General features: G+C 40.3%; 1 protein-coding gene across 1 annotated transcript in view; it reads left to right on the top strand.

The window, feature by feature from the left end:
- KIAA1217 (KIAA1217 ortholog) overlaps positions 1–20,304 on the top strand; it is an 815,860-nt gene that overhangs the window by 287,424 nt on the left and 508,132 nt on the right. The gene's annotated exons all lie outside the window — the stretch shown is intronic.

The raw sequence follows: 20,304 nt of genomic DNA on the forward strand, positions 1-20,304 counted from the left end.
GCCAGTTTCATTGAGGTTCTTTTGCTTTGCCCAGATCAGCCTATGGAGGTGGATTTGGGTGTCTGGAATGGTGGGATAACCAAATCGACCCCCCCCAGCTTTAATTGTACTCATTTGGCCCAAATTCTGATCATAAATCTACTGCAGGACGGGGGACCCCTTCCAGGGCCTGAGAGTAGGCTCTTGCCTCACATTCAGAGATGAATTGTCTGACAGGGTACACACACTGACAGAGCAAGAGATCGTTGGGGGCAGAGGCACCTGGGTGGAGAGCAGGAGCGTAAGAGAACCCAAGAGGACTGCTTTGCCGTGTGGCTCACAGTCTCAGGTTTTATGGGGATGGGCTTAGTTTCCAGATGGTCTCTGGCCAATCATTTTGACTCAGGGTCCTTCCTGGTGAACTCTGGTGGCGTGTGTCACTCAGCCAAAATGGATTCCAGTGAGGATTCTAGGAGATTGATAAGACATATATAGCGGCGTCTCCTCTCTCCTTTTGGCCTTTCACAATTTTTTCCCATTGGTGGTAACTTTTTAGTTCTGTGCTCCTTACCATGACCTTCTGTTCTACGATGATTCATGCAAGTGGCAACTATCTTGCCTGGCTGGGGGAGTTGGGGGTGGGGATGGGGAGTGATTTCAGTCAGTGTGCCCCTTAACAAATCCACTAGTTCAGTACTTTAATAAAAGCAATTTTCGTTTTGAGTTTCCTCCGATTATAGATGGAGAAGGAAATGGCAACCCACTCCAGTATTCTTGCCTGAAAAATCCCATGGACGGAGGAGCCTGGCAGGCTCTCATAGGGTCAGGTAGCCTAAACTAACAGTTCAGTCCCCAGTTCAGTCATTATTACTGGGTAGGCCTTTAAAAGGATCTTACTTTTGACTCATTCTATTTACTCCTTAGATACAATGTCATCAGATACCTACAGGGGTTCACATACTGTCTGCCAAAGGTTCGTGATCTTTGAACATTCTCTTAGTCTTTAGCCATCATGATGGCTTCCAGCCAGAGTCTGAACACAAAGACAGGCACAAAAGTGTACATGAAACATAGCCTGAAATGTAACGCCTACAGTTCATGGGGTCGCGTTTCAGAAGTCTTCATATAGCCCTTACCATTTCACACCATATCGTAAAATTTTGGTAGTTGATCCACAGGAAGCTAAGATAGAGAAGAGAGAGCTCCTATCCCACTACAGTGGTTATCACCTTGGATTTGCTTTAGTGAGCAACGTGAATTGACACACAGCCAAACTGCATTGTTACCCCAAAACATCATAACTCTAGAGTCACTGGCAAGAGGTCATTGAGCTTAGTTTCAACAACTTCAGAATCAAGGATCCATGCCTTCCATGTTTATACCAGTTCTGATGCAGGAAATTCACTAATACAAGAGTCAGACTTGCGAAACAGCTTCTGAATTCAAGGAGCTAAAGAAAGTGTTTCCTTCTGTAGAGTGACAACATTGGTGGACCACCTTCAGTTAAGAGAGGACATGTGGAGACTGGGCTTTGTACTGCTGGAGAGCTGGCTAGTAGGTCCTGTTTACTCTTGCCCAGAAGCTGAACCTCGGAAAGGGAATTCAGGAGTCCTTTTAAAGCTCCTGGAGATTGACTCTGATTTCCTTTCCTAGGCATATGGAGTCGATTTTCTACTGTCTCTATAAATACTGTTGTGTCTGTCTCTCTGCCAAACCAGCTACCTTTCTCACCCCAAGGAGAAGCCAGAGATCAGACATTCCTACTCTCCAGCCCCATTAGACACCATGAGGGGAGGGAGCAGATTTGGCAGTCAAAATGATGTGTGTATTTGAATCTTGAAAGAGCCAGGCTACGCTCAGAGTCAGTGGGCTCCCATAAATAACCTGTGTTCCTTCTCTCTTTGTGTGGTTTGGACTGGAATGCCTTTCTCTTTAGAGCTGTACAAGCGGCCAGAGATCAAAGAGTCAACCGTTTATGGATGCGTAGTTCATTACAAAGTCATCATGCTCAGCGGGAGGACTCTGGCCCAAGCACTCATAATTTTCTCCTATTACTATTTTGTTGCCTGGGTTGGGGTTTGGAGGGCACTCAAAGAACTTGCCACTACTTTAAATAACTTTAAAAAAAAAAAGAGTAGAGATGAAAACTCACTTTCAAAGGAGGGTTAAAGCTTAACTGGCATCTTTTTAGGCTATGGAATGTGGTAAGAGGGAACAGGAAGTAAAGAAATTGACCCAGTACCACAAGGAATGTGGTTTAAAAAGAATAATAGGCAGAACAGTATCCTGTGTAATTGACTTACCCTTGGGTCAACATTATGGAGAGCCTTTGATAAGCAGAGCAGAACATATACAGGGATTTTTTTTTTTAAGCTCAAACTAGATAGTGTATTTGAAAAACCGGCTTTGAAATAGTTTGTTAGAATATAAGGAATAAATGTGTTTCAAATTATAGCATTGGGTGATGTTAACAATCCCTGGATTGTGGATAATCACAATGATATGAAATAATGACACTTTGTTGAATGTCTACTGTGTGCACATGCTGTGCAGCATAGGTGATATCTTTTAATCCTCCCAGCCACACACAGGGAGGTGTCTTTTCCTCACTTACATACAGGGAAACAGGACTCTGCAAAGTTTAAGTGCTTTGCTCAAGGTCGCTCAGTCATTAAGTGGTGAGCCCAGGATCTGAACCAAACTCTGGAAAGAATCAGAATGACGGCCACTTAGCCTGTAGCTGGTGTTTCTGGTTCCTGACTCTTGCTCTGGCCTCGGTTGCAGGAGTTTTTGGAGTGCCTTTGCTTTCTGAGCTGGGGAAGCTCTGCAGTCTGTGCTTGCCACTGTTCCGGCTGGGGTCCACCCTCTCCAAGTCCTGCTTCCCTGCATTTCCCCATCCCTCACCCACAGGTCCTACTCTGGCTTCTAGGGCTGCCCCTGACCGCCACCCACAGGCCTTCTGCAGTCTCTAGAGCGCATTATGAGGAAAATGCTTAAAAGAAATACTTCGTCAAATCTGTAAGGGACCCTCATTGGACTTCATATTTAATTTGTATGGTTGTTATTGTTGTTCATTCGCTAAATCGTGTCTGACTCTTTGCAACCCCGTGGACTCCCCACCAGGCTCCTCTGTCCTCCATTGTCTCCTGGAGTTTGCTCAGATTCATATCCATTGAGTTAGTGATGCTATCTAACCATCTTATCCTTTGCCACCCCTTTCTCCTTTTGCCTTCAATCTTTCCCATCATTAGGGTGTTTAATTTGTATACAACACATAAAATACTTTGAAAGACAACTCATGACACTGAATGAATCTGTATGTTTGTCCACAGGCTATCAGACTTGATCCCTGAACCTTTTACAACAGGTCATGTAGCTAAGGTCCTTGGTCTGTTGTTTTCGCATGGATCTCAGGGACCGCATATCTAGTAAAATAACTTCCATCAGACACTTGATCAATTACAGGGATAGCCAAAGAACATTTCCCCAAATGTATTCTTTTAACAAGAATCATGTTCTAGTTTTTCATCCTTTTTATTACTTTAATTATAATCAAAGCTGAACTATGTGAATCAAAAAAAAAATAGTGTGTAGTGCAAAGAACTCAGTGAATAGAGTCCATATAAAGTCTCAATGGCTATGGAATCTTGGAGAGCCTTTGTCCTTGTCACAGGTCAAACCTGCATCACAGAGTTTCCCCAAGATCAGATAATTCAGATGATGGAAAAACTAAAACCCTTTGCAAGTGTGACCTTCTTTCCATATTACTGCCTTTTGTTCATCCCATCTCATTTTACTGCTTTAAAAAATAGTTTTAAAGGGTCAGAAATAGAAGCAAATAATCGATCTATTCTTTTCTACCAATTTAATCGAAAGGCAATGGAGAACATCATCTAAAAATCCCCTGGCTCTTCCCGGCTCCAAGTTTTCCTGAAAGATTTCACACGTGCCATGGAAGAAATTGTGAGTCAGCCTTCCCCAGTCCCAACTTTAAGAGTTGCAGAAATCATCTGCCAGGCAGCACATATGTTCTTAGTTCCATGAGAGGAAGAAAACATATTTGTTGAAAAGAAATGGAAATTTTAAAAACCAGTTGAGTTGTAATAAAGACACTTCAAATTTTGCTAACTTCTTTCCCCCTCTGGTGCCTGACTGCTTTCCCAGCCCTGGACAGTGTCCCCTGCTTATGAGATAGCTGTCACCCCAAACACTGTATCCCTGGGGTGTGGGCTCCACTTGGCTGTGGAAGGCAGGCACAGGAAGTGTAGAATAATCAAAAGATGAAATTATGATGCCGAAATAATGTATCTGTGGTGACTCCTTGAATGCAGAGCGCTCAAAAGCTGTAAATCCATTCTCTTATTAAGATCTTGTACAATTCAGTGTGATAATAAACTTGGTAATAAACTACAGTCTACAGTTGAGGGAACATGGCCACGATGAAATAACTTGGCCAAGGTCACACAGCTAATGAGCCAGGCAGAGGCGAATAATGCAACTCCTCAGTGTCGTGTTGCATAAGGGACCTCCAGACATAGGAGAGGTATTCTCTTATTTTCTTCTGTCGTCTTCAAGGAAGCATACTCACGACCCCCTAACATGCTTATAAACAGACTGCTGGCAGTACTGTGCCCCTATGTTATTAATGACATTGCAGGAATCAGATTCCAACAAATTGTGGGTTTCTCTTGAAGCAAAAGAAACCAGTTACAGGGGAAATGAAACGGTCAACTCAGTGCGCTCCCTAAAAAAATTTTAAACTCATTTGAGTTCACTTTTTGTCCTTCTTCACCTCTCACTGAAGCCGTTCTGTTCCTTGGTAATTGCTGTTTGACGATTCTGGTGGATTGTCAGTCTTCATGCTTTTATTCATTAAAATGTATAAGTAAAACTTGATGCAGTGGAAGAACTGTGGCAGCCTCCACCACAGAACAAAGGCTTTTCTGAACCAGGCTTTTGCCCATAGCGTCTGAGTATATGTTTCATGTGGGGTTTTTTTCCCCCCCAGGAATCCAATGGCATGATTTTACATTTAGAATCGATACTGACATTTTCTTTGACCAAAACTAAGTAAAGAGAAAAAGGAAGAAACATTTCTACATTTAACTAAAAAACCTAAAGGCAATCTGAATAAAACTTTGAAAAAAATTTAATTTTAATTGAAAGATAATTGCTTTCCAATATTGTGTTGGTTTCTGCCATACATTGACATGAATCAGTCATAGGTATACATATGTCCCCTCCCTCTTGAACCTCCTGCCCACCTTCCGCTCCATCGCACCCCTCTACGTTGTTCCAGAGCACTGGTTTGAGCTCCCTGAGTCATACAGCAAATTCCCACTGGCTATACTGGCTATGTGTATGTTTCCATGCTACTTTCTCAATTCACCTTGAAGCTTTATTTCCATTTTGTGATCTAAAGCAGACCTAAGGTGTTTGTGCAGACAGGTGGTGAGTCCTTGGGCAAAGGATCATGTTGACATTCTGAGAATATTTCAGGATTCACATCAGAAAGGATTTTGAAACATGGTTTTAAACTCCCATTGAAACAGGTTGGAGGGTGAACCTTAAAGAGAAAACCAAGCCAGATAAACCCAAGATCTTGGCTTCCTGTCAAATCTCACTTTTTGGAACCTCAGGTCAGGGACTTCCTTGGTGGTCCAGTGGTTGAGACTCCACCCTTCAAATGCAAGAGGCACAGGTTCAATCCCTGGTGGGTAAATTAAGATCCCACATGCCATAAAGTGTGGCAAAAAAAAAAAATTTTTTTTAATTAAAAAGAAATAGAAACCCCAGTTCATCCTTCCAGAAGTCTTCCAAGGCAGCCTTCCCTAAACCCATCCCTGCCACAGACACCAGCCCTGTGACTTCCTTGATCCTGCTAAAAAAAAAAAAGCTCAGTGCATTTTGCATAAAACTAGCAGAAAGGAGCACAGCAAGAGAGGAATTCTTAGCAGAAAACTGAGCGGTTTGGTGTTGAGACAGTAGTCTCTCTCTTTGGGATGAGTGGGGAGAGTTCTCCCCTTGCCTTTGAGTGAGGGGTTTCCCTAAAGACAATACTGAACTCTGTGTTTAGTTGCCAAAACCATGCAGGCTTGGGATTTTTTAGAAAGTCAGAACATTCAGAGGATTGAAACACCCATTACGATGAACTGTAACTTAGGAGTACCCAGTAGAGGCAAGAGAATGGAAGACTTTTTAAAAATACAGTTTTATCAAAAAAATTGAACTTCAGCTGGATTAAGTTGACACCAATTTCCGCATATGTCAGTCAATAGAAAATGTGCCTTTAAAAACTGGAAACTTTTTTGGCCACTGATAGCATCTTAGTCTGGGCTTCCCAGATGGTACTAGTGGTAAAGAACCCACCTGCCATTGCAGAAGACATTAAGAGATATGGGTTTGATCTTAGTCCGTAACATTTTTTTTTATGATTGAAATGCAGTTTTCATCATTCACAGAGCCCATATTTGTAAATTCGCCTGCTCATTAAAATTTAATAAATCAATACATAAGTGTTTCACAGTCATTCAGGGACAAGTTGCTGAAAACATAGGCATTTTGCTAGCTGAAGTTGGACAAGGCCACCCTCTGCCTCCCCGTTTGGCTCATACTGTAAACAAGTGTCATTTTCACGGTTTATTTTAGTGTCCCATTTTTGCTCTGTGTGTTGATGATGTCACCATTTAAAATCGCCCCCAAGCAAAGAGCAGATGGTCTCCTCAGCGATCCAGTACCGTAAGGCTGTGATGCGCCCTACTGACAAAGTATGTGCTCAGTAAACTTTGTTCAGGCGTGAGTGTGAGTCATGTTATTGAATCAACCATATATGTTACATAAGATGTCAGACCAAAACACATTAGTAAAGGTTATGTATTAATCGTTTCACAGAAAAGTTGTGATCAGAGGCTCTCCTGAGCTGCACCCTCTTTTCTCCCCTAGGAACAGTGTTTTAGTGTCTGCTCATTCCATTGGATACTACAGAACACGAATACTGTACTGCAACAAAAAATGAGAATTGGTCACATCTGACTGAAAGCTCTGTACCATCTACTAACTTGAGGGACTCTATGGTGTGGAGATAGCCTTCAGTTATCATCTCAGAAATATAGGACTCAGAAATGTCCTGCTGTTTGGGGGGGCCAGGTTTCAGGTGAATCAGGAGTTATGGAGATTGGATGAAAACACAGTGAATTTTATATGTGAGGCAAAGAAAGGGAAGCTAGTACTGGAATGTAGAGAGAGAAGGGAAATTTGGCTGTAAGTCATGGCCAGGGTCTGCCTTAAAGGGAAGGAGATGGAGATGGAGGAAGAAACTAAAGATGAACATCTGAAAGTGAAGGACAAATTAATGCATTCATAGTGAAACTCAGAGTTGGTAGGAGAAGGCAATGGCACCCCACTCCAGTACTCTTGCCTGGAAAATCCCGTGGGTGGAGGAGCTTGGTAGGCTGCTCCATGGGGTCGCGAAGAGTCGGACACGACTGAGCGACTTCACTTTCACTTTTTCACTTTCATGCATTGGAGAAGGAAATGGCAACCCACTCCAGTGTTCTTGCCTGGAGAATCCCAGGGATGGGGGAGCCTGGTAGGCTGCCGTCTATGGGGTCGCACAGAGTCGGACACGACTGAAGTGACTTAGCAGCAGAGTCGGTACCCAAGATAATGTCATTAACCATGGGATGTGTCACTGAAAGCATTCAACATACTCCTGCTACTGAATTATAGAATGGGAACATTGATGTGTGTAAAATGTCATTGGTTATATTTTCTTGAGAAGCAGTAGGTGAGATACCAAGACATTCAGCAGAGCTTAATGACATCATTTTTACATAAATTGAGCTTTATTTGTTTTTTGTTTTCTTTTTGCCTCATGTAAGGTCATGAATCTTTCTCTCATAGCTACCCAGAAAAGACAATTTTGATTTTGGATAAATAGCATCTGCAGAAATGTTTCTCTTAAGCCAGGGGCACTTGCATGCACTTAAGGTAATGGAATTTAATAACCCTATTTAATTTGTGATAGTGGGAGAGAGATTTTTTTTACTAACTAACTTAGGGAAACAATGTGTTCTCATATTCATGCAAAAAGTAATTTGTTTTATATGCAGAAAGTAGAGTTTACAGTGTGAAATAAACAAATCATTGCTTTAAACAGTGTAGGAGAATGCATGCTACAGAAATAATTGCTTGTTTACATGCATTTGCTTGTTGGAAACAAAAGACTGAAATGATAGCTCCTCTACCATTAGTCTGCTATGTGAAGAAATGAGAAAGGAGAGAGAATTTCCCATAATCCCATGTGGTCATGATTAATTGTACGATTTGGCCACTTATGGTATATTAGATCAATATGGCATCTAACTCTTGAGCTTCAGTTAGAAATGTCAAGTTTGGTGGAAAAATATTTTTTAGTGTTTCAGGAAAGATTGTCAAAACTTTAGGAAAATCAGTGCTGATGAATTATGACCAAGTTATATCTTCACATATGTAAAAGTTACTTTTTGTTCTTTCTAGGAGTTCAAAAATCATTCTGAGCGCTAAGAATTTTTTTTAAGTAGTGTTAAAATCACATTGAACTGCTGCTAACAAGTAATACTCATACTCAAATTTTTCTAAAAACTAAACACAATAAGACACATAAAATACATAAGACAAAAATTAATACAAATTTTCAGTAAGTATTAGTTATTATAATAGTATTGTTTTTTTGATTATCATACAAGTGACCTTCTCTTTCTTGAAAATGCCTAGAACTAACAAAGTAAAAGATAGGAAATAACTAAGCAAAAGGAAATTTTGAGGGCTGCAAAGAGATTTTCTGTATCCCCCAAGACATTTCCTTTAAAAGACTGTGAATGGGAGAACATAATAACAAACAAAACAACTGACAAAGAATTAATCTCAAAAATATACAAGCAGCTCCTGCAGCTCAATTTCAGAAAAATAAATGACCCAATCAAAAAATGGGCCAAAGAACTAAACAGACATTTCTCCAAAGAAGACATAGAGGTGGCTGACAAACACATGAAAAGATGCTCAACATCACTCATTATCCGAGAAATGCAAATCAAAACCACAATGAGGTACCATCTCACACCAGTCAGAATGGCTACTATCCAAAAGTGTATAAACAATAAATGCTGGAGAGGGTGTGGAGAAAAGGGAACCCTCTTACAGTGTTGGTGGGAACACAAACTAGTATAGCCACTATGAAGAACAGTGTGGAGATTCCTTAAAAAACTGGAAATAGAACTTCCATATGACCCAGCAATCCCACTGCTGGGCATACACACTGAGGAAACCAGAACTGAAAGACACGTGTACCCCAGTGTTCATCGCAGTACTGTTTATAATGGCCAGGACATGGAAGCAACCTAGATGTCCATCAGCAGACGAATGGATAAGAAAGCTGTGGTACATATACACAATGGGATATTACTCGGCCATTAAAAAGAATGCATTTGAATCAGTTCTAATGAGGTGGATGAAACTGGAGCCTATTATACAGAGTGAAGTAAGTCAGAAAGAAAAACACCAATACAGTATACTAACGCATGTATATGGAATTCAGAAAGATAGTAAGGATAACTCTGTATGCGAAACAGCAAAACAGACACAGATGTAAAGAACAGTCTTTCAGACTCTGTGGGAGAAGGTGAGGGTGGGATGATTTAAGAGAATAGCATTGAAACATGTATACTATCATATGTGAAACAGGTTGCCAGTCAAGGTTTGATGCATGAAACAGGGTGCTCAGGGCCGGTGCACTGGGATGACCCAGAGGGAGGGGAAGAGGTGGGAGGTGGGAGGTGGGGGCGTTCAGGATGGGGAACACATGTACACCCATGGCAGATTCATGTCAATGTATGGCAAAACCCACTACAATATTGTAAAGTAATTAGCCTCCAATTAAAATTTTTTTAAAAAAGACTGTGAAGGGACTTCCCTGGTGGTCCAGTGGCTAAGACTCTGCACTTCCAGTGTAGCGGGCCTGGGTTCCACCCTTGGTCGGGGAAGTAGATCCCACAGGCAGCAACTAACAGTGTCCCTGCTGAAACTAAAAGATCCCACATGCTGCAACGAAGATTAAAGATCCTGTGTGCCACAACCAAGACCTGGCGCAGCCAAATAAGTAAATAAATATTTTTTTTAAAGGAGTATGCAATGATTTTGTTTGTCTGCATCCATATTAGTTTTGTTAGGGTGATTAAAACTCTCTGCTATTACAAGCAGACTCAAAATCTCAGTAGTTTAAAACAAGATTTATTTATTGTGCATGTCATGGTTCCTCTGAGATTACTCCTCTAAATAGTTTCTTCCACCTTATAGCTTTCCTAGTCTTAGAGGGAGGGAAACACCTTCTAAGCTGTTTGGATGGTTTAGGGCCAGGCCTGGAAACAGCAACATAATTTCCACTCACATTCTTTAGACCAGAAGCTTGTCCTAGTTCAGTTCAGTCCCTCAGTTGTGTCCGACTCTTTGCGACCCCATGGACTGGAGCCCGCCAGGCTTCCCTGTCCAACACCAACTCCCAGAGCTTGCTCAGGCTCATGTCCATTGAGTTGGTGATGCCATCCAACCATGTCCTAAGGCCACAACGTAACTGCACAGTATTCTGGGAAGGGCTTTCTTACTGGTTGCATGCTGCTGCTAAGTCGCTTCAGTCGTGTCCGACTCTGCGACCCCGTAGATGGCAGCCCACCAGGCTCCCTCGTCCCTGGGATTCTCCAGGCAAGAACACTGGAGTGGGTTGCCATTTCCTTCTCCAATGCATGAAAGTGAAAAGTGAAAGTGAAGTCGCTCAGTTGTGTCTGACTCTTAGCGACCCCATGGACTGTAGCCCACCAGGCTCCTCCATCCATGGGATTTTCCAGGCAAGAGTACTGGAGTGGGGTGCCATTGCCTTCTCCATACTGGTTGCATGGAGAAAAGAAACACATAGGCTTTCTTGATTCTTCAGAGATACTACAGGTTTAAATTTTCCAGTGTGCTCTGTTTATTTCTTAGCATGCCATTAACATGGGGTTAACAATTTATTATAAGGGCACCATTTGATACCATCATTTTTGTATCTCAGCATGCACAGTTAAGGTTGGTCCAAGTCTTCCCTGAAGCTTCCCTGATCATTTTACCACACCCTATAGTGATCCTCATGTGAAGAGTTGACTCATTGGAAAAGACTTTGATGCTGGGAGGGATTGGGGGCAGGAGGAGAAGGGGACGACAGAGGATGAGATGGCTGGATGGCATCACTGACTCAGTGGATGTGAGTCTGAGTGAACTCCAGGAGTTGGTGATGGACAGGGAGGCCTGTCGTGCTGCAATTCATGGGGTCACAAAGGGTCGGACACGACTGAGCCACTGAACTGAACTGAACTGATAGTGATCCTCTAATCTATGCTGTTATGGTGACATTTGGCACATAGTCTCTGTAGTCTTTATTCTTTCTACTTGTAGTATCTATTATCTTCCTGTTAAACTCTGCATATCTTACATCTTATAGCACAGAATGGTATCGTATAGCATAGTGTGGTCTGGTATCATACAATACCATATCATATAGTGTTGTATAGTAGTTAATGACATAGTCTCTGTAGTCGGTCTGCAAGGGTTTGAATTCTGGTGTTATTACTAGCAATTTGCCTTACCTAATTATCCAACTTCTTTGTACCCTACTTTCCTCAGTTAAAAATAACTTTTAACTTTCGTAAGTTAAAAATAATCACTAAAGTACACACTTCATATATCTGTGAATGAAGTTGCACGTGATAAAGCACGTGAAGCACCGAGAGCAGTAAGCATTTATAACACTCGTAGTGATGTAATTACTTGTACAATACAGAGCTATCACTTTTTATTCTTGAATGCTCTACTGCAGTTTTCATATAGGCCTACCCAGAATAGGTCACAAGAAAGGTTTACCAAGACAAATTAATGAAGATTTCTGATTGATAAAGTAGAGAATCTTCTACATCCAGATAAGAACCCTTCCTCAATGTGTCTCCTCCAGTTCTACACAGATGCCAATATTAAGATATCATCTTTTCCTTTAGAATTAGGAATTAATGTTAAAATGGCTAATTTTTTTTTCATTTAAGCAATACAATGCACTAAACTGTAAGTGCAATGCTTACTGATATAGCATGTGTAAAATCCTGGATCAAATAAAATATTTAATTTTCATGTACACCTGAGCTGTTATGAAAGTGAAAGAATACCTGCAAAGGCCACATATCACGTGAAAGTAGAAATCCACGGAAGTACAGAAATTTATTCTGGGTTGTTTGCCAATTCTTTGTGACCTGGCACCTGAGTTCCAGTAGTTATACACAAAGGTTGGTGGCTCAGTGGTAGAGAATCCGCCTGCCAATGCAGGAGACACAGGTTCCATCACTGATCCAGGAAGATCCCACATGCCAAAGAGTAACTAAGCCCATGGGCCACAACTATTGAGCCTGTGCTGTAGAGCCCAAGCCCCACAACAAGAGAAGCCACCACAATGAGAAGCCCACACACTCTAATGAGAGAGTAGCCCCTGCCTGCCACAACCTGAGGAAAGCCCACACAGCAACAAAGACCCAACGAAGCCAGAAACAAGTATATAAATAGATTTAAAAAGAAAGAAGGGACCTGGGCAGATTGTGCAAATAGATTGGAGACATAGATAAAAAGCAAGAAAGGGGATTGTATTTTAAAATCCCACATCTCATAGACAGTTAATAGAGAAAATTGCTTGCCTCAGCCTTCACTCTGTGAGGAGCAGGAGAAAGAAAATATCTGTTTTTAAAATGCATTAAGCTCAGTCCTACCAGGTAACCATTTTAACCACCCAAAAAAGGGCAAAATTTGAGTTTAAAGCAGCATCAAGTTGAAAGTCTCCCAGGTGCTTGACAGGAGAAATGCAAATCTCTGAAAGAATGCATCTTAAACCTAAGCCTCACATTTAGGAAAAAGGTTTCCAAGGAGCATGAGCTCACAAAACGATTTACCAAACACAAGGGAGTAGAACGCTATTAGCAAAAGTCAAGAGATATAACAAAGTGAAGAATTTCAGAATTTTTACCCCCGGAGTATGTAAGTTTTATATCTTTAATACACTCAAGAAGCTAAAAGCATATAGCAAGTATCATAAAGTTGTGTGTTTTGTGTGTTAGTCACTCAGTCGTGTCTGACTCTTTGTGACCCCATGGACTGTAGCCCACCAGGCTTCTCTGTCCATGGGGTTCTTGAGTCAAGAATACTGGAGTGGTAGCCGTCTTCTTCTCTAGGAGATCTTCCTGATCCAGGGATTGAACCTGGGTCTCCTGCATTGCAGGCAGATTCTTTATCAGCTGAGCCACCAAGGAGGCCCATCATAAAGTTGTATAACATTAAATATGGAATTTGAAAAGAAACTAGCATTCTGGAAATGAGAAACATAATAATTGAACTTAGGAATTGCTTTAAACATAAGATTAGGCTAATTGGAGAAAGAATGTGTAAATCAGAAGATAGGTTAATAATTAAGAATGCCACACAGGCAAAGAGGAGGTAGGAATGAGAGCTTAAAGATGAAGAACATGTAGTGGGGGAGGGCAGGACACATGTCAGACTGGGAGGCCTAGGACAGGAGGGGGCAACTTGTTCCTGTAAAAATATCAGATAGCAAATATTTTAGGGTTCATGGGCCAAAAGGGCTCTATCAACCCTGTCACTGTCATGCGAAATGATGCTCTGAAAAATACTCCAAGAAATACTCAACCCTGCCATTGTAGTGCAAAGCAGCTGTATATAATCATGTAAACAAATGAGGCTGGATGTTTTCCAATAAAACTTTACTTACAAAAAGACAGCATACTTTGTTTGGTGCATGGATCGTTATTTGTCAACTTCTAGTCTTGGAAATAATAGAAAATCAGGGTAGAAGAAAATTTGAGAAGATAGTGAATTACATCTCAATCAAGATGCCCAAAACAATTAAATCTCAAACCAAAAGGAAAAGTTACAATAATGTCTGGGAATTTTCCAGAAATAATAGAACACAGTAATTCTCAGATTCACAAGACAAAAACTCCAAAGTAGGAAAAAGTAAAAATAAAATGCAGCTCAGTTCAGTTCAGTCGCTCAGTCCTGTCCGACTCTTTGCGACCTCATGAATTGCAGCACACCAGGCCTCCCTGTCCATCACCAACTCTCGGAGTTCACCCAAACTCATGTCTATCGAGTTGGTGATGCCATCCAGCCATCTCATCCTGTTGTCCCCTTCTCTTTCTGTCCCCAGTCCCTCCCAGCATCAGAATCTTTTCCAATGAGTCAACTCTTCGCATGAGGTGGTCTAAGTACTGGAGTTTCAGCTTTAGCATCAGTCCTTCCAATGAACACCCAGTACTAATCTCCTTTAGGATGGACTGGTTGGATCTCCTTGCAGTCCAAGGGACTCTCAAGAGTCTTCTCCAACACCACAGTTCAAAAGCATCAATTCTTCCGTGCTCAGCTTTATTCACACTCCAACTCTCACATCCATACATGACCACTGGAAAAACCATAGCCTTTACTAGACAGACCTTTGTTGGCAAAGTAATGTCTCTGCTTTTGTATATGCTATCTAGGTTGGTCATAACTCCTTCCAAGGAGCAAGTGTCTTTTAATTTCATGGCTGCAGTCACCATATGCAGTGATTTTGGAGCCCCAAAAAATAAAGCCTGGCACTGTTTCCACTAGTTATTGAGAAACTGCAGGACAAGAATGATAACAAAAAAAAATCTAAAGTCATTAAAAAAATCATTAAATTCATTCTCCTAAAAATATGTAGAGACTGGACAAAATTTCAAAAATATATCAGGCTCCTGGAAATTGACCCAAGACAAACAATACTTATGAAGCATCTGTTCATGAAAAACCTCTAGAACTTTGAGTGGGAATGGTAGAAATCTGTGATCTTCATACTTGGAGTTAGTCCAGACACCCCACTACAAGCAGCACCTTGGCAGATGCCATCTGTAGCTTTACATGAGTGGGGTTGGATGTGAAAACTAGCAGTTTAACTGTCAGAGAGGGATGACTTGAAATGAAAGGTGAAAATCCACACCCAAGAGTTTTGTCAGTAAAAGTAGCAAACTTGATAGGATATCAATAGGAGAAGTCCAGTGCTCTTCACCTTAAACTTGTACTCCCATTCCCGTGAGCAGGGGACACCAAGAAATTTAGTAAGACCTTTTTAAAATAACTATTATTTTTTTAATTTTGGCCATTCTGGGTCTTCGTTGCACAGCTTTTTCTCTAGCTGCGGCAAGGGGGAGTGAGCCACTCTAGTTGCGGTGCCGTGGCTTCTCGTTGCGGATCGCCAGTCTAGGATGCGTGGGCCTCAGAAGTTGCAATTCTCGGGCTCTGCAGCGCAGGCTCAGGAACTGTAGTGCGCACATTTACTTGCTCTGCAGCATGTGGGATCTTCCCGGACCAGGGATCAAACCCATGTCTCCTGCATTGGCAGGCAGATTCTTTACCAAACAAACCCCTTAGTAAGATCTTGGGAGTGAGAAAATCCCAAAGAGATTACAGTTATTGAAACTAATAAGCAATTATAGCAAGGTAGGTGGATGCAATATATTAATATCAAATCATATTAATATAATTATACAAATATAATTATATATTGATAGTATAGTGATTATATAATATGTAGGCATTAATTGATGTGTTAAGAATTAATCAATACAATTATTATTAAATTTGTGTTAATCTTGATATAATTAGTAGTATATTGTGTTATATAAATTTGTATTATTATAAATTCATAAATTGATACTAAATTTATAAATTATAAATTAATACTAAAAAAGTCAATTCCTTTCCTATATACCAGCATTGAACAATTCAAATTTGTAATTAAGAACATAATACTATTTTTGCATTAATACAAAAAAAAAGTGAAATACTTTAGGTATAAATCTGATAAACTATGTACAGGATCTATATGAGAAAAAAAGCTGCAAACTTTAATGGAAGAAGTCAAATATCTAACTAAATGAGGAGAGAGTTCATATTCATGAATAGGAAGATTCAATATTGTTAAGACATCAGTTTTCTCCAACTTGATCTTTGGATCTGTTTCTCCTTTAACTCATGAGTTATTTAACATTTGGAGATTTTTCAAATAGCTTTCTGCCACTGATTTCTAATTCTGTTGTGATCAAAGGATATAGCCCATGCATTTCCATATCTCTGTGTAGTACCCTCCTGTGATATGTTTCCCTAAAATCTGTGTTTTTGCCTCCCTGAACTTTGAACTCTGTCTCCTCCACTCAGAGAGATAGCTGACCTCTGTTTGGGTGTCCTTTCCCTTCACTGTGGTCTGGAAACTCCCAGAGAGTAACCAGAGACATTCACTGGGCACACCTCATTTGTTTTTTTCTCTCAGCAATCACTTTCCTGTGCTGTGCATTGTACAATGTCTGAGAACCATTGTTTCATATATTTTTTCTATTTTCCTAGTTATTTGAAGAGGAAGGGTAAATCTGGTCTCTTATTCTGTCATTGCCAGAAGCAAGCCAAAAACTGTTTCAAGGCAATTGTGTTTCCTCTAAACAACAACAAACAGAAAATGTAACTTTAAAATGACACCCTTTTCAGTAGCATAAACAAGATAAGGTCCGCAGGAATATATTTACCAAAAGATGTGCAATTTTCAGAATATTATAAAATCTGCTAAAAATAAACTATTAATGCCTAAATAAATGGACAGAAATGTAATGTTAATGGTTAGGAAGACTCAATCACATAAATTTAGATTCAGTGCAATTCTAATGAAATAATTTTCCCACTATATTGAGCTATAATTGACATATAACATTCATTGTGTAAGTTTAAGCATGCATTTGATATATTGAAAAAATGATTACTGTCATCAGTTCAGTTCAGTTGCTCAGTCTTGTCTGACTTTTTGCGACCCCATGGACTGCATCATAGCATTCTCTTTGTTGTGCAGAGGGTTTTTTTTAGTTTGATGTGGTCCCACACACACACCTTTTTATTTTGCTTTGTTGCCTTTGCTTTGATTTCAAATCCAAGACTTATGTCAAAGAGCTTACTGTGTTTTCTTTTAAGAGATTTATGGCTGCAGGCATTTTATTCAAGTCTTTAACCCATTTTGAGTTGATTCCTGTGTATGGTGTACAGTAGGGGTCCAGTTTCATTCTCTTCCAGTTTTCCCACCACCATTTATTGAAGAGTTTATCCTTTCACCATTGTATATTCTTGGCTCCTATGTCATGAATTAGTTGACTATCTATGCATGTCTTTATTTCTGGGCTCTGTATTCTCTTTCATTGATCTATGTGTCTGTTTCAATGCCGGTATGATTCTCTTTTGATTACTGTGGCTTTGTAATATAGTTTGAAATCAAGAAGTATGGTGCCTCCAGCTTTGTTCTCCTTCTCAAGATTGCTTTGGCTGTGCATGGATTTTTGTGGTTCTGTACAAACTTTAGCATTCTATTTCTGTGAAGAATGCTACTGCAATTTTGATAGAGATTGTGTTGTATCTGTACATAGTTTTGAAGAGTGTGGACGTCTTAACAATATTAATTCTTCCAATCTATGAACACAGAATATCTTTCATTTATTTCTGTCTCCTTCAGTTTCATTCATCAATGTCTTACAGTTTTCTATTTCTGATAGCTTTATTATGCAGAGAAGTAACTGCTTTTTATACATTGATTTTATATACTGCAACTTCACTGAATTTTCAAATTTGTTCTAGCAGCTTTTTGGTGGAATCTTTAGAGTTTTCTATACATAATATCTGGAGAAGGAAATAGCAACCCACTCCAGTATTCTTGCCTGGAGAATACCGTGGACAGAGGAACATGGCGGACAACACTCCTTGGACATGCACAGAGCTGGACACGACTGAAGCGACTAAGCAACGTACACAATATCGTACCATCTAAAACAGAGACAGTTATAATTTCTCCTTTCCAATTTGGATGCCTTTTATTTTTGTTACAGAATTGCTCTGGCTGCAGCTTCCAATACTAGGTTGAATAAAAGTGGAGAGAGTGGACATTCTTGTTTTTGACCTCAGAAGAGAAGCTCACAGCTTTTCACTGTGGTGTATGATTTTAGTTGTGGGATTGTCAGATATCGCCTTTATTATTTTGAAGTATATTCTCTATGTACCCAGTGTGTTGAGTATGTTTATCATGAAAAGATGTTGAATTTTGTCAAAACTATTTTTCTGCTCTTATTGAGATGATCTTATGATTTTTATTCTTTGTTTTGTTAAAATGATGTATCACAATGATTGACTTGTAGATGTTGAACCATTATTACTTCCCTAGAATAAATCCCACTTGGTGGTAGTGTGTGAAACTTAATGTACTGCTGAATTCAATTTGCTGATATTTAATCAGGATTTTTCATCAGGGATACTGGCCTGTAATTTTCTCTTCTTATAGTGCCCTCATCCGGTTTGGGTATCAAGGTAATTTTGGCAAGAAGAGTTTGGGAGAGTTCCCTCTTTTTCTGTTTTTTTGGAAGAGTTTGAGAAGGGTTGGTATTAATTCTTCTTTAAATTTTTGGTAGAACATTTAAAGTGAAATCATCTGGCCTGGATTTTTTTGTTAGAACCAGGGAAAATTTTAATAGCTTTAGTTTTATGTGCAATTTAGCAAGATGTTTATAAAATTGCATGGAACAGCAAAGTACTAGGAATACCCAAGACACCCCTTAAGAAAAGCCATTGCCCATCCTGATATCATGGTTGATAACATGAGTCAGGAGACTTCTTTGATGGTCCGATGGTTAAGAATCTGCCTTCCAGTGCAGGGGACAAGGATTCAATGCCTGATCAGGGAACTAAGATCCACAAGCCATGGGGCAGCTAAGCCCGCCTACTGCTGCAACGATTCAGCCTGCATGCTTCAACTAAGACCTGAAGCAACCAATTAAATATATCTATAACTATATCTCTACACAGTGGAAGTGAGAAATAGATTTAAGGGACTAGATCTGATAGACAGAGTGCTTGATGAACTATGGACAGAGGTTCGTGACACTGTACAGGAGACAGGGATCAAGACCATCCCCATGGAAAAGAAATGCAAAAAGCAAAATGGCTGTCTGGGGAGGACTTACAAATAGCTGTGAAAAGAAGAGAAGCGAAAAGGAAAGAGATAAGCATCTGAATGCAGAGTTCCAAAGAATAGCAAGAAGAGAGAAGAATGCCTTCTTCAGCGATCAGTGCAAAGAAATAGAAGAAAACAACAGAATGGGAAAAACTAGAGATCTCTTCAAGAAAATTAGAGATACCAAGGGAACATTTCATGCAAAGATGGGCTCGATAAAGGACAGAAATGGTATGGACCTAACAGAAGCAGAAGATATTAAGAAGAGGTGGCAAGAATACATGGAAGAACTGTACAAAAAAGATCTTCATGACCAAGATAATCACGATGGTGTGATCACTCACCTAGAGCCAGACATCTTGGAATGTGAAGTCAAGTAGGCCTTAGAAAGCATCACTATGAACAAAGCTAGTGGAGGTGATGGAATTCCAGTTGAGCTATTTCAAATCCTGGAAGATGATGCTGTGAAAGTGCTCCACTCAATATGCCAGCAAATATGGAAAACTCAGCAGTGGCCACAGGACTGGAAAAGGTCAGTTTTCATTCCAATCCCAAAGAAAGGCAATGCCAAAGAATGTTCAAACAACCCGTACAATTGCACTCATCTCACACGCTAGTAAAGTAATGCTCGAAATTCTCCAAGCCAGGCTTCAGCAATACGTGAACCGTGAACTTCCAGATGTTCAAGCTTGTTTTAGAAAAGGCAGAGGAACCAGAGATCCAATTGCCAACATCCACTGGATGATGGAAAAAGCAAGAGAGTTCCAGAAAAACATCTCTTTCTGCTTTATTGACTATGCCAAAGCCTTTGACTGTGTGGATCACAATAAACTGTGGAAAATTCTGAAAGAGATGGAGATACCAGACCACCTAACCTGCCTCTTGAGAAACGTATATGCAGGTCAGGAAGCAACAGTTGGAACTGGACATGGAACAACAGACTGGTTCCAAATAGGAAAAGGAGTACGTCAAGGCTGTATATTGTCACCCTACTTATTTAACTTCTATGCAGAGTACATTACGAGAAACACTGGGCTGGAATAAGCACAAGCTGGAATCAGGATTTCCGGGAGAAATATCAATAACCCCAGATATGCAGATGACACCACCCTTATGGCAGAAAGTGAAGAAGAACTAAAGAGTCTCTTGATGAAAGTGAAAGAGGAGAGTGGAAAAGTTGGCTTCAAGCTCAACATTAAGAAAACGAAGATCATGGCATC

The sequence above is a fragment of the Ovis aries genome, chromosome 13 (assembly GCF_016772045.2).
Source record: "Ovis aries strain OAR_USU_Benz2616 breed Rambouillet chromosome 13, ARS-UI_Ramb_v3.0, whole genome shotgun sequence".
NCBI lineage: Eukaryota > Metazoa > Chordata > Mammalia > Artiodactyla > Bovidae > Ovis > Ovis aries.